The sequence below is a fragment of the Musca vetustissima genome, unplaced genomic scaffold (assembly GCF_032173495.1).
Source record: "Musca vetustissima isolate MV318-11 ecotype Yass unplaced genomic scaffold, APGP_CSIRO_Mvet_v1 utg11401, whole genome shotgun sequence".
Lineage (NCBI taxonomy): Eukaryota > Metazoa > Arthropoda > Insecta > Diptera > Muscidae > Musca > Musca vetustissima.
Window position 1 is genome coordinate 80,856 of NW_026881158.1, and position 14,872 is coordinate 95,727.

Sequence of the window (14,872 nt, forward strand, 5' to 3'; positions counted from 1 at the left end):
TTCAACAAAACTCTTGGCACACGTTAGGCAATATTGACATCAGTATGTTATGCAAAAAAGTGACATTTAATGAAAATCGGACAAAAATATATGTGGGAGCTATCTCTAAGTATAAACCGAATTTTCCCAATTGCAATAGCGTTCGTCCTTGCGCCAAATTTCATACAATTCGAATCATAAATGCGACCTGTACTTTGTTTAATTTTCCCTTTAAAAATTGGATATCAGTTTCGATATGAAATTTCTGCGAATTGGCTGGAGATATAATTGCGGATTTTATTTACAGCTATAATGGGTTATTCAAGATTATATTGACATTTAATATTTTTGAGAAAAAATTTCGAACACTCGTAACGCACCGTTACACACACATGTACTAAAAAATTAAAATCAAAACAGAATGTTTTAAAAATTCTAATTCTTATACCCCACACAACTATGTTGTCAGGGTATTATAGCTTTGTGTGGCCCCAAGACCTTTAGTAAATCACTATGCTGTTATGGACGAAATTTTTGCTTGTAAATCCGGTTCTGAGGAAGTATGTAACATGTACGTGACGGACACAAAGTTTTTCGATGGAGATAGAAGACACATTTTGTTTTATTTGAGTTTGTCATCTCAAGATCCACACATAAGAGCATTAAAAAAAATTCTCATATAAGAGTATGTATAGAAACATATGTTAATTTTGTCAAGCACTCGTTACATACTTTCTCACACTATTTAACTGCACTTACCACGGGATTCTGTTGTTATATATGGGAAATTACAATATTCTTTTAAAATTCCATTAAAAACAATTTGAAACATTTTTTTGCGAGCACATTCATGATTTTTGGTACATAGGTTAAGAAAAATATGCTGATTCGAAATCTGTTCGCGTTCACAAATTCGGATGTTGCGCACAAAAGTTACAGCGGTTTTAAATCTTGTATTTCAAATATAAATTAAATGAATTCCTATTTGTTGTAATTCCCGAATATCTTCACAAGTGGATAAACACTATCGTTTCCTTTGCATACTTGTAGAAGCAGGAAATTTGAAAATAAAATAAATTATTTTTTTAATTAAGACAACACGTTTATTTGAATTTTCGGTATTTTTTGGATGATTAAAAGAAAAAGGGTTTGCCTTAATCTTCTAAAGTATACAACGCTTTCTTCTGCAAATTCTTTTAGATGATTGTTAAATATCGTTTGATTCATCTAATAAGAGTTTCGACGTTAAAAATTACTAAATATATTGCACTTAGAATGCCTAAAAATGATCAATATTAAAAACCATGCAATTCGCGTATTCGTGGAAATCAGTTGGTTTCAACACATTTTCACATTTCATATTATTTATTACCAATATTTTAAGATTTTGACAAGAGCACTTCATTTTATAGAAATTAATTTAAATTTGCTGTAATAACTAGAGATCAACAAATATTTATTAAAATAGTAGTGTTTGGCGGGTTATTTGGGATACCATTTGTATTTTGTTTTTGCAAAATAGTCAGGCTTATTAGTGGGGAATGTATGGCATTGTCCGCCGAGGGGTAAGGCAGGGAAGACTATAGTTTCGGATCTCGCCACTGATCCTCATCAGTTCCCTTAGTTTTTGTTGGGATATTCTCCCCAGAAGCTATTAATAGCTTCTTTACAAAAAACCTTTCAAACCCAAATGTCTCTTGTGACAATTCGAAGTTCTTACGTTACCAGCGATACGACCCCAATGAGAAGTTCGTTTCGTTGGCGCTGACTTCGTGGTCAACAAGGCATTTACAGACAACTACAATCAGGGATGCGAAATGAAATTATTCAAATTGTACTGGCTTTCAATAAAAAGTGTACTTTTTTCAGTCCGATTGTACTTTTCATATATTTTTTAATAAAATTATTAAAATTTTATTGTTATTAACAATTAATAAAAACATACATAAAAATTAATTAAGATTTGAAGCAGTCGAATCATGTATTCTGTTCCTTTCATTGGTTTTAATTATATTTTGATATGAAAATACCCTTTCCACATCTGTAGATGAATGTGGAACATATAATAACCCTCTAAAAAGTTGTGATATATAAGGAAACATATCTTCGTTTAGTTCATTTTTGACTTCAGCCACCTTTGACCAACAAGTGCATGTATTGTCGCTTTTGAAAGACTTAATAATTTCTACATACAATCTGGCATCCTCAGACTGCATTTCTAATTTGATATTATTTATAATTTTTGTACGTATTGCAAGAACAAAACCAGTAAGAAAAGTAGTAATGTCGGACGGGGCCGACTATATGACACCCTTCACCACTTTGGGTATATTCAACAGATGAATCCTAACAGACGTCGCATTTTTGAAGGACCTGTAAAATGAAATTGGATCCAAAAACATGTCATTCTGCAACCTATACTAAATTTTTCATTTGGTCAGATATAGAGTTGCTTCTTACAATGGGATAAAATTATGTAAATCAATTTAAAGCAAATATCAATCGGACACCCTTTGATTATTTGAATAAATATCTGATAAACCTGAGGAGTTTGGTGTACCATTTACTTAAAATAGGACGAAAATATATATAAAAGCTATATCGAAATCCAAACCAAACCATCGAAACTTGTCACAGGTATTGAGTTCTTGATGCATCATTTACTTAAAATCGGGAGGAAATATATATGGTAGCTCTATCCAAATTTGAACTGATTTTAACAACAACTACCACATGCTAGGTTATATTAACTTCAGTACGTTGCGCAAAACAATTTGCAAATTACCTAATAATTGGTCCTAATATTGGTCTTTGGTGTACCATCTAATTAAAATCGGACTAAAATATATATGGGAGCTATATTTAAATTGGAACAGATTCCTACAAAACTTGGCTGACGTTATGCAATATTAATTTCAGTACGTTGTGCAAAATTTTGTAGCAAACGGCCTAACTTTGTGTCTTTTGTGCACCTTTTACTTAAAATCTAAATCTGGACCGATTTTCACGAAATTTAACACACATCATTTTAGACTTTTTTCAGTACGCTATACCAAATTTCGTGCAAATCGAAAGATATATAGGGACTTTGGTACACCATTTACATAAAATCGGACGAATATATACAGGGATGGTCCGTGCGACGAGTTTTTAGGTTTTCGACTGTCAAAAAGGTGTAAACGTCGAAAACGTCATATACCTGTATAAATGTAGTAAACGTCATTTATTTGAATATTATTACCATACACAGTTATTTTCATAAATATACATTATTTTACATATATTTACATATATTTTACATTATTTACATATATCTGAATATTCTTTACTAGAACTGATAAAAAAATTCTAAACTTTTTTAAGAAGAAAATTTTGAAATTTTATAAGGATTTGATTAAAACATAAGTAATTTGCAAATTGTTTGACAATGAAATGACAATTTTGTCAAAAACCTAATGGTTTTGGGTGGTTTTCCGACGTTTTTGACGTATGTATTATACGTCGGAAATGTATGTCATTTACGTCACTGTTTCTGACGGTCCATCTCTGAATATATACATGAGAGCTATATCTAAATCTGGACCGATTTTCAGGAAACTTAACACACATCATTCTAGACCCGATTTAGTACGCTGTGCCAAATTTCGTGCAAATCGAAGGATATATAGGGACCGTTTACATTAAATCGGACGAAACTATATATGTGAGCTATATCTAAATCTGAACCGATTTTCAATAGGGTTCGTCCTTGGGCCAAATAAGTGACCTGTGCCAAATTTCATCCAATTCGGATCATAAATGCGACCTGTACTTTGTTTACAATTTAACATGGACAGACAGACAGACGGACATGCATACATCGACTCAGAAAGTGATTCTATGCATATTCTCAGAAGGAACCATGTGTCCATCTCGTTTCCTTTTGCCTGTTACAAACATGCACACAAAGACATAATACCCTGTACCACAGTGTGGTTAGAAAATTCTGAAATAATAGAATTGAGCCTTAACTTTTGGGAATCAGCTTCGAAATCATTGAGTGTAAAATAACATTATAGTTATTTCCACTGCGCCAAAATTGTTTCAATAACTTCTTGACGTGAAAGCCATCGAGTTGTTGAGTATTTAAAAACAACATGAATATCTGTACCGATATATTCCTGAAACAATGAAAAATCATCTCTCTCATAGAACTGTTACAAACATAATAATTAACACTAGATAGCCGAAGGCAGTCATTTTGACCGTTTTTCAATTTCAAGTACAAAAACAATTGTGTATATTATGACCCAGCTTTTTAAAATTTGGTGACTTTTTGTACCACATAGAACTACGTTTATTAATCATAGTAGCTGCTTCCTCCCCTCTTTCATTCCCCGTATTCACATGTGCTATACCTATATAGCCTAAAAGCGGTCATTTTGACTTTTTGTGAAATATTAAATAATTAAACAACTTTTATTATTGTATAAAGTAAATTTCTTATATGACAAGATCACTACAACAACATCGAAAACCATTTGATACTCTAGAAACACAAACGAACACACAAATCGGGAAAAATAAATTTTATATTTCCAGTCGATTTCACTCTTAGAGTAAAGACTTCCTCTTTTTTTACCATTTTGTCCGCGTTCTTATTTTTCATAAAGGGAAACTCGAGAGCCCTCCCCCATAAAACAAATAATAACAACGTTTTATATGATTGTAAATAATGTAAAAAATATTAATAAATAAGTTTAAAAAAATTTCTTTACAAAATAAAAATTTTTTCAGAGTGAAGTCATTTTGACCGATTTTAGGCAATATAGGTATATACAAAATTCCCGTCTTTCTAGTGTTAATATCTTTACTGAATTTGTCAATCTGATCGGGAATACTGAATTCTGAATTGGCATAGGACACTACGTTTAAACTATGGGAAATTCAGCCATGCGTAACGACAACGGGGGATGGCAATCCATTTCATATTGTATGCTTGAGCACTTATAATACTTTTAAGTGAGAATAGTTTGATACAATTTAGAAATAGTGCTAAATATGTCATTGGGGTGCTATTGTATTTTTTACTTCCAAATAGTGCTAAAATTAGTACAATTGTACCAACTTTTGCATCCCTGACTACAATACATTTCCCACTGCTATGTGACATTTGGGTTTGAAAGGTTTTTTGTAAAGAAGCTATTAATAGCTTCTGGGGAGAATATCCCAACAAAAAACTAAGGGAACTGATGAGGATCAGTGGCGAGATCCGAAACTATAGTCTTCCCTGCCTTACCCCTCGGCGGACAATGCCATACATTCCCCACTAATAAATAGTTGTTTTTTATAAAAACAACAAACTGGGATTAAGCCTGACTATTTTGCAAAAACAAAATTTATTAAAATAAATAAAAAATCGAAATAAAAACTCCAAAGTTAGCAAATCACTTAGGGGGACCCCCCCCCCCCCCCCATTCTCGATTTTAATTTTTTAAAATTTTCAATGGGCTGGTAAATGAATACCAATGCTTGTTAAATTTTGTAACTTTGCACATATATAATTGAAGATTTAAAAGAGAAGAAAAATAATTTACATGTACCTCTTTCTAACAACGGTGTTAGAAAGAGTACATGAGTGGCTCTCGTATGAACTAGGATTATTGACTTCGCTCTAAAATTAACAAAATGGCGGACCTTTGAAAAAATATTTTTTGAAAAATCGCCGATTTTTGACCAAAAACAAAGTTAACAAATAAGGAAGATCTTCACCGATTGACTTTATCCTATTTCATACGATAGCTATACACTCACAGAGAAACGTGTAAAAATTTGGAATCGATTGGGTTATTAGTTTTTGAGTTATCGTGGCCGCCATTCGCAAAAGAGAAAAACGCGTTTAAAGTTTGAGAAGCTCTTTAGCCGCCACTTGTTGCTGACACAATAAATCGGCTATATCTTCAAGAGTTCTTGAGATTTTCACTTGAAATTTTGTAGGGACATTCTGACCCCGAGAATGGGGGGTCCCCTTAATGGATACCTTTGACTTTGAAAGGCTTCAAGGGAGGAATCCTGTATATTTTTGCAGTATGTGAGAAAATATCAATTTATAATGACATCTGTAATAGTAAATCAATTGTTTTAGTAGATCAAAATATATTTTATCAAAAGAAATAACAGTCGAAACAAAATGATCATGGGTTTGGAGGTATGTTGACCAGTATAAGTCTGTCGTAACGATTATTTTTGATTACGGCAGCACATCTTCGAGGAATTGAATCTATAAAACGCTCAATCCTTGGATAAAGTATTCCTCGCATCCTGAACCTTTGGGAAGAGGTTATATTTGTCTGTTTCTGAATTTGTTTTGATTATGATACTCCAAAGATTTTTCCATAGGGGGAATATCTGATAATTGTGCTGCCCATTATAAAATCCTAATTTTTGACATCCGTAACCAATCTTTGATATGTTTCGGTGTATGTTTAAGGTTATTGTCAAGCTGAAATAACCTAACAAGGGGCATATTTTCTTCAGCGGAGGGAGCCAAAGCGTTTTCCAACACATGTGTATATACAATGCGATGCATTACTTCACAAATCTCGTAAAAAGAGTGAATTCCATTAAAAGAAAAATAGCCCAATACAATTATTGACCACCTCCATGCTTCCCAGTACCCTTGCAATACTGAAGCTCCAGCCTTTCATTTTTTTATCTCTTCACTGTAATTTTGTCTGTGCCTTTAATATTAAAGATTAATCCATCCAAGGACATAATATTTATCTTCTGAGTTGGATTCCAATTAATATGAGCTCTTGCGAAAGCCAATCTTTCCTATTTTTTTCAGAAATATAAGGGCTTTCTTGATGGTATCCTGGCATGTAGACCTGCTAACATAGCTTGTCCAGGCTGTATTCTTGAGGTTATATCCAACAATAACTCTCTCACCAATTCCGTTGAATTTTAAATGGGTATTTCACTACTATTAAACATGGTTTAATAAAACAATCTTATAATTCGAGAAATCATGAATTAATAAAATATTTCTCCAAAATAATTTTCTGTGATAAATTATTTTCGCAATCACTGGTAATTCGTTGTTTTATCGGTGTACTGTATTTGCTTTTAGCCATTTTTATGTATTTTTTTCGACAGTAAGTCAAAACTAAAAACAAACATTTTATTGTAATAAAATATATTTTAAAAGAATTGTTTAAGCATATTATTCGCGTATCCATGTATTTTTGACCTATTTTCACACGGATTCGCGAATATGATAATACAAGCATGAATGTATTTAAACTCAATTCGAAGAAAAACGCGGTTGTATACGGGAATTTGTTAAAATAAGTTTTTGCAGTTTATCCTATATACAAGGTACCTTTTTCCGCGAGGTTCCACGGTACTTGAGTGGATCTTTTCAAATGTAGACTATGTTTTTCAATTTGCCATTTATTTTAATTTCATTAATTCATTTTAAATGGTTACTTAATAACTAAGTATTAATGAAGTTATTACTAAACATTCTCTAAGTATATCTACTATACGTATAGTAGAGACTACCATATCTGTTATTTATAGATTGCGCACAATGGTGCTTGCTTTTATTATTTTTTAAATATATTTTAAAATAATGGCCCAAAAATTTTACAAAAGGGGCTATATGGAACATTTCTTAACCTAAATCTTACATACTATTTAAAAATATCTTATAACTAGACTTTAAAATTAATATTTGCAATGTATACAAAATTTTGAATATCTACTGTTCAGTATTATAGACAAGTTTTAATATTTGCATCAAAGCAATTGTACCGTCTGTGGTAGTAAATAAGTTTTTGATTGTGGAACACCAAACCTTCCTCGTTAAGGGAACCCCACCCATTCTCGATTTTATTTTTTCAAGATTTTCAATGGGCTGGCTAATCAATACCAATGCTTCTTAAGTTTTGTAACTTTGCACATATATATTTGAAGATTTAAAAAAGAAGAAAAATAATTTACAAAAAATTTTTGTTGTTGCTTTGTTGTTGTTTTTTGTAATTAAAGAAAAGTCCTTATTTTTGATGGCGGGCATGATAACTCCTCTCTGGATCATCGGAATCCGAAAATTCCAACGGTGTTAGAAAGAGTACATGTCTGGCTCTCGTATGAACTAGGATTATTGACTTCGCTCTAAAATTAACAAAATGGCGGACCTTTGAAAAAATATTTTTGAAAAATCGCCAAATTTTGACCAAAAACCAAGTTAAAAAATAAGGAAGATCTACATCGATTGGCTTTATCCTAGTTCATACGATAGCTATACACTCACAGAGAAACGTGTAAAAATTTGAAATCGATTGGGTTATTAGTTTTTGAGTTATCGTGCCCGCCATTCGCAAAAGAGAAAAACGCGTTCAAAGTTTGAGAAGCCCTTTAGCCGTCACTTGATGCTGACACAATAAATTGGCTATATCTTCAAGAGTTCTGGAGATTTTCACTTAAAATTTTGCAGAGACATTCTTGAATTAGTGTAGAATCGAATTTAATCAAAAAAAATTTTGACCCCGAGAATGGGGGGGTCCCCTTAAGTCTGATCAGTACACTCGGAGGGTTTACGAACCAGAGTTACTTCTAGTTCCTCCTCTAGATGTATGCAATTTTTTATTATTTCGTTCTCATCAAATTCACATTTCCCAAAGAATGTTAGCATTAAATTAGTCATAAAGACATTGTATCTGCTGAAATTGATTGATGATTAATTCACCATATCTATTTTCGTTCAAATACTCTTATCCTTTCCATCTGGGCTGATATTTCATTGGATATGCAATTACTGGCCTCAAAACCTGTTTATAAATTAAAAGTTTTACTAATGTTAAGGTATAGTTTTAATATTTTGTATGGCCTCCCTTTGCATCTACCACACATTGCAGACGTTTTTTCATCGAGTGGACCAACTTTTGCAAGTCATAATTGTTCGGAATGTTCTGCCACTCATCCAATATTGTAGTTTTTAATGCTTTTATATTTTTGATTGCCGTTTATCCACATTTTTTTCAAATAGACCCACAAATTTTCTATAGGGTAAATGTCTGGGCTTTGTGCTGGCGTATCCAAAAATTTTAGTTGTTTCAATAAAAGCTAAGTCTCCCACGCCTTTGCTTGATATGCACCCCCAAATCATTATTGACATTTTTCCAAATTGGACTGTTGGAATGATGTTCTGCCTTTCTAGTGCTGTTAAAGGCTTACGCCATAGTCTGGTTGGCCCATCGTTATATTATAACATAATTTTAGTTTCATCGCAAAATATAACGTTGTCCCAATATTCAGTCGGGTGTAAAACGTTCGTATAATGATTCCCAATATAAAACAAAAGAGTAGAACACGCAAAAGCTAACGGTAGAGTACCGTTAAAATTCATACAGTGCTCACCATAAGAAAAAAGCACGATATGTGTAAAGAGTTTTTTGACACTTGTAAAACAGATCCATATTTGTTTTTATTGTACTGTTCTTTTATTTTTCAATCAATTTTAATTACGTTGACTCAAACTGTATGAAGTGCAGCATACAATTATTATAAATAACCAATAAATATTAAAAATAATATAATAAAAGTTATTTCAAGCTTCTACATCTGAATATGTTTAATAATTATGCATGTGTAAAGTCATTCTTGACATACTGTATAAAAAAATTCAAACAAAGAATAAACTAAATAAATTAAAAATAAATAACAGTCAATAACTCTACAAAATGAAATTTATTGCAAACAATTAATATAACAGATTCCAAAAGAAAAGTGGAAGGGAAAGAAAGCATAAGGAATCCTACATAAAAATAAACTATATATCCCTCTCGAACCCAAGAGCAATACTAGAACCACACACATCCAAGCTGTAATCAGCGATTTCTTCAAAGTCAACTTTATCAAATACGAGACAAATGCACAAACAATTCCCTCCTATACGCAAAGTGGAAAAGGAAAATTTTATCATAATTATAATATAATTTTTCAAATGTATTAAAAATTGTCTCTGAACATACATTTAATTGTACACCCATAGGGTCTGATTCAAAGTCTATAGTTTCCAATAATAGATAATTTCTAACACGACTCCCGGTGATATAATGAAGAAATCTATATATGAGTCTACCACTCTATTATACCTAGTGGATTCTGCCGTAGGGCATATGGTCATGTAAGGGAAGGTTGACAAATAATCCCTAATATCAGAGGTTGCTGCCATATTTGCAATATCATCAAGATGGGAAGTTCGGAAAACAATATTTGGTGTATAAGAGGGAGTATTTTTTGCCCTATGCAGTTTTACCCCACAATACTCCATTTGACCCGTGTTAGTTATCAATTCTTCACCTATTGTACACTTTTTATGAAATGCATAGCCCTCAATGTCAATTTTATGTTTAAAATTCAGTTTATGTTCTGCAAGCAGCATAATGTCTGGTTTATGTTCATTTAAAAACATTTTAAATAGTGTCTTCTTTCAATTGATAATTACCCTCATTAGGTGGTAAATAGCTTTAGGTTCTTATATTACCTGCGGGTTGAATATTATTCCTAACTATAGCAGCATAAGATTAACCCTTTTTTGCCAATCTTATTCTTTCTGAATTTGTTTTATTTACATTTTTTCCTGCCTTTGTTCTAATTTTCTTTTAAATAGAACCTGTCTTATTGGGCAGTCCTTCGAATTTGCAACATGTCCCTCCTTTTTGCAATTTATGCATTTTATTGGGGGCCTAGCTGGAGCATTTATCTCGAAAATATTTTTTTCCCCTTTCATTTATTGGTAAAATTGGGCATTTGCCGGGACCATGTCTTACTGCGCATTTGTCACAATTGTACGACATGCCACAATTAATTGAGATTTGCGTTCCCGAACTTTTCAAAATATTTTGTACTCTGAGAGCAATTTTGAAATGTTTCCCTTTTACTAGATTTACTATTAAAAAAGTACTGGAATAGACCATATTATTTGTAATAATTTTTTCGACATCATTAGTAGGTTCTTTGCGGCCTACATCGGTAGCAGGCACCATATTGTCTGTTGATGCCATGCCGGCGACACTTTTATATATTTTTTGTTGGAACCAAAATAACCAACGACTTTTTTATCTCTATTTGAAACTAAATTTTAGCGCCCTTATTTTGTGGTATTTTTAGGCACTTTTCACTTTATTTTATTTTTAAACACTTCACTGAACACTGAAAAACACGGAATGATAGATGTAGACTTAAAAAATATGGTTTTTATAAAAATTTACCCACCAAAGTTTTGACTTGGGAATCCAATTGAATCCAAAGATGCTACGATGAGCACATTCTTGAGATATAACTAAACGAAGTAAAATCACGAGTTCTACAATCCAATAATCAGTTTTGTCCATTATCTGGGAGCGCGTACTGATTATAAGAAAAATTCAAAAAACACCGAAAATTCGTCTACCCGTTTTGGATGGATACAGTGATTATATCGCAAAATCATATATTAGAACCATATTGTCCATGGGGTATTCTTCAACTTAGTCACTGATCACATGTGCGTGCGTTGTGTAGTTTAGCCACAAATTAGGAAAGAACACAAAAAAATTAGTTGGCTTCAACACATTTTCACCCATTTTTTACATTACCACCAACTTATTATTTATAAACATATTTTAAGATTTAGACAAGAACACTTCATTTTATTGAAATGAATTTAAATTATATGCAATATGTTCATATTTCGCGAGTTATAAGCTTGCAAACCTCAGCTTCTAGGAATTTAAAACATTTTTGTAATTTCCCATATATTTTTTTAACTAAAACCTTTGTCAGAAATCAATTTCGAAATAACAGGAACTCTACACTGTTTTTAACTTTTTCATCACAAGATTCAATCATTAATAATCAAAAAATTAAAAAAATCACATGTTATCGCAATTTCTACTAAAAAGGTCAACTGTGGACTTTAACTATGATTTACCGTTAGGTACGTATATCTCGGTCAAGCAAAAGTTAATATACAGCGAGTGTAATAAGTATTTTGCCTCAATACAAATTTGACAAACTTCCAATGTATATTAAGCCAGCATACTATAGATGTAAAATGAATTAAGAATGATGATGAATTAAAAATGATATTTAGATCGCATTTCTGCAAGAATCACTGCGGCGAAAGTCCTATTGGCCTCGAAGATATTGGCCAAAATCTATAACAACCCAAAATGGTTATCAACAAAAAGTATTTTACTTCTTATTACTATTTTACAAAAATCATTTCATAGCTCATAGTTTATAGCTACCATTGCGGTTGACAACATACTATAAGGGATTTGACGACGATTCCAATAAACAACGGCATTTTTTCGCGAGTATTTTCTCACGTTTACGTTCAATACATTCTCCAGCAATATTTCATTCATGGTAATTCCTCGTCCTAATCTCAAAATAAGAGTATTTAATATAGTCGTCGCGGCTTCAAAACATCTCAAATATGTTTAGAATAATAAAAAGGAGGTTTTATAAAATATAACGCGAGGACAGAACCTTAAAAACTATTAAAACCAAAAGCCGACAAACAAATTATTTAAAAAATATGGCGAAACTCCGTTTTCACACTACAAAAACTTTAAGGTCCATTAATATTAATCTAGGAACCAATATATGCGATGAAAATAGCAGTATGGTGGTCCGCTGCGTTCTGCAACATCCTTGAAGACATGGTCTAGAGAAATTGCCAAAATAAGAAATAACATTTGGATATTCGCAGGATTCTATATAGTTTACTATTGTTTAGTAACATTAGAGCCTCTAATATGGGGCAACTACTGCATACGCATATTTTGTAAAATTGTGTATAAATTATTTTACTACAAATTCAATTTAAAATATTTATTAACACATATTTTGTCGTTGTTTCCATGTACATATGCAAGATGATGGTGCTGAAACATTAAAGATTTAAGTCTATTTAAGAGTCCAGATGTGTTTAAAGCCTGGCTGGTATCCAGATTGCAGTGATAAATGTCATTTTCGTTATATGGATTTCCAATGATACGTAAGTACCCTTGTTTCTATCTCATTCTTATACCCTACACCACAATGTGGTACAATGTCATTGTAAATATGTCTAAAATCTTTTTCTGAGTCAATTTATTATGCCTGTCTGTCTATTTGTCTGTCCATGTATTATTGTACACAAAATACAGGCTACATTAATGATTAGAATGAGAGAAATTTGGTACAGCTCATTTACTTGGTCCAATGACTAAGCATAGCGAAATTGATAAATAGGTTAACATTTTGGAGGTTTAGCTTCCATATATATTTTCGTTCCAATGTTTGTCTGATTGAGACGAAACAGCGTACCAGATTGATGTTAGAATTACATGTGTAAGTTTTTTTTTAATTTAGATATAACTCCTGCATAAATTTTTGAGCTTTAAAGCAAAATGGAAACGTAAGACGGTCACTTGTGTGGATTTGAACAAAGAAGTGTGGAAAGTATAAAATTGGGGTGCTTTCAAAGACGTTTACACTATCATCGAATTTGCCGAATCAGAAATGGATGCGTATGATCCTGATGAGCTGAAAGGAGAGTGGAAAAGATGGGGGAGATAGATCAAGTTTATAAACAGTTTAAAAAAAAGTTAGGACCTGCTTGGGATCCATTTCGAGGAATGAAATGGCGGATTTCTTTATATTGGGGACATCTATATAGAACACAGAATATCAATTTACAGCCAATTCGGTTGCAAAACGTGTCCAGGAACCCTAAAATACCAAACTTTAATAATTAATAATTTTTTATAGAATTTTTTACCCAATTAGAACTTAGAATATGAAATAACATAATTCGGTTGGAAAAATATATTAAAATCCTGAAAATTACAGCCAATTCGGTTGCAAAACGTGTCCTAGCCCAAAGGGCTAAATATTTCACTGTTTTAATTTGTTTTTAAAAAATAAAAAATTGATCAAGGTTTAGATGACAAAGATGACAGACTATAGAAATAGATGACAGATGGAGCACATAAATATTATAGATGACAGTCTGGTAAAATAGATTATTGTCCTCTAAAAAAGAGGAGAACGCATGGTCACCTCATTATTGACCCCTTGCCACCATAAAAGGCAGCCATATGTAAGAATGAGGAGTACAACCGTTACATACAGCCAGTGTATGATCTCCAGTTTTAGTCCCCAACTCTTACCAATAGAGTTCTTGCAGGAGTAGAGCGCTATAAGACCTTTCTTAGTGCGTTCCGGAATTTTTTTCCACGTTAGTTTGTGGTCAAGGATTGTTTCAAGGTATTTTCAATTCAATTCAATTTTATTTCATAAACGAGAACCTAGCCCATGAGCGCTTCCAAAAACTTCATTACATGGACTACTCCAAAAGTACAGTGCTTCTAAGAAAAGGCAATCGGAAGATTGAGATCTTACGTTTCCTAGTGAAGAGTGCCATTTCTGTTTTCATGGGTGCCCAGATGGACAGAGTTAATAAGACACCCTGCATGATGTCAGAAACTTTATTCTGAGGAGATTGAATTTCAGAAGTATATCATTTATCACCGGAAGCCACAGCCGAGGAGATAGTTCCCTCCCTGTGGTGTGCCTCTGTTGATTGTGATAATTGTGTTTCCAGCATTTTATCAATCCAATCCGTTACGTGGGAGGGGATACCTGAACTATCGAGAGCTTCACATAGTTGAATGCTCCTTCAATGTCAAGGAACGCAGCCAATGTGACCTCATGTAATGCAGTGTACACAGATTTGCTTTTGATATAGGCATGTTGAGATTTACTAATTTTGTTTGGGTTGATAATGTTCCTAATTTAAGAGTCTCGTATGACTCGGCTTCAGAGCTTTCGAGTCAAAGTCACCGTTACCTCTTTCCATAGACTTATAAAAGCACGT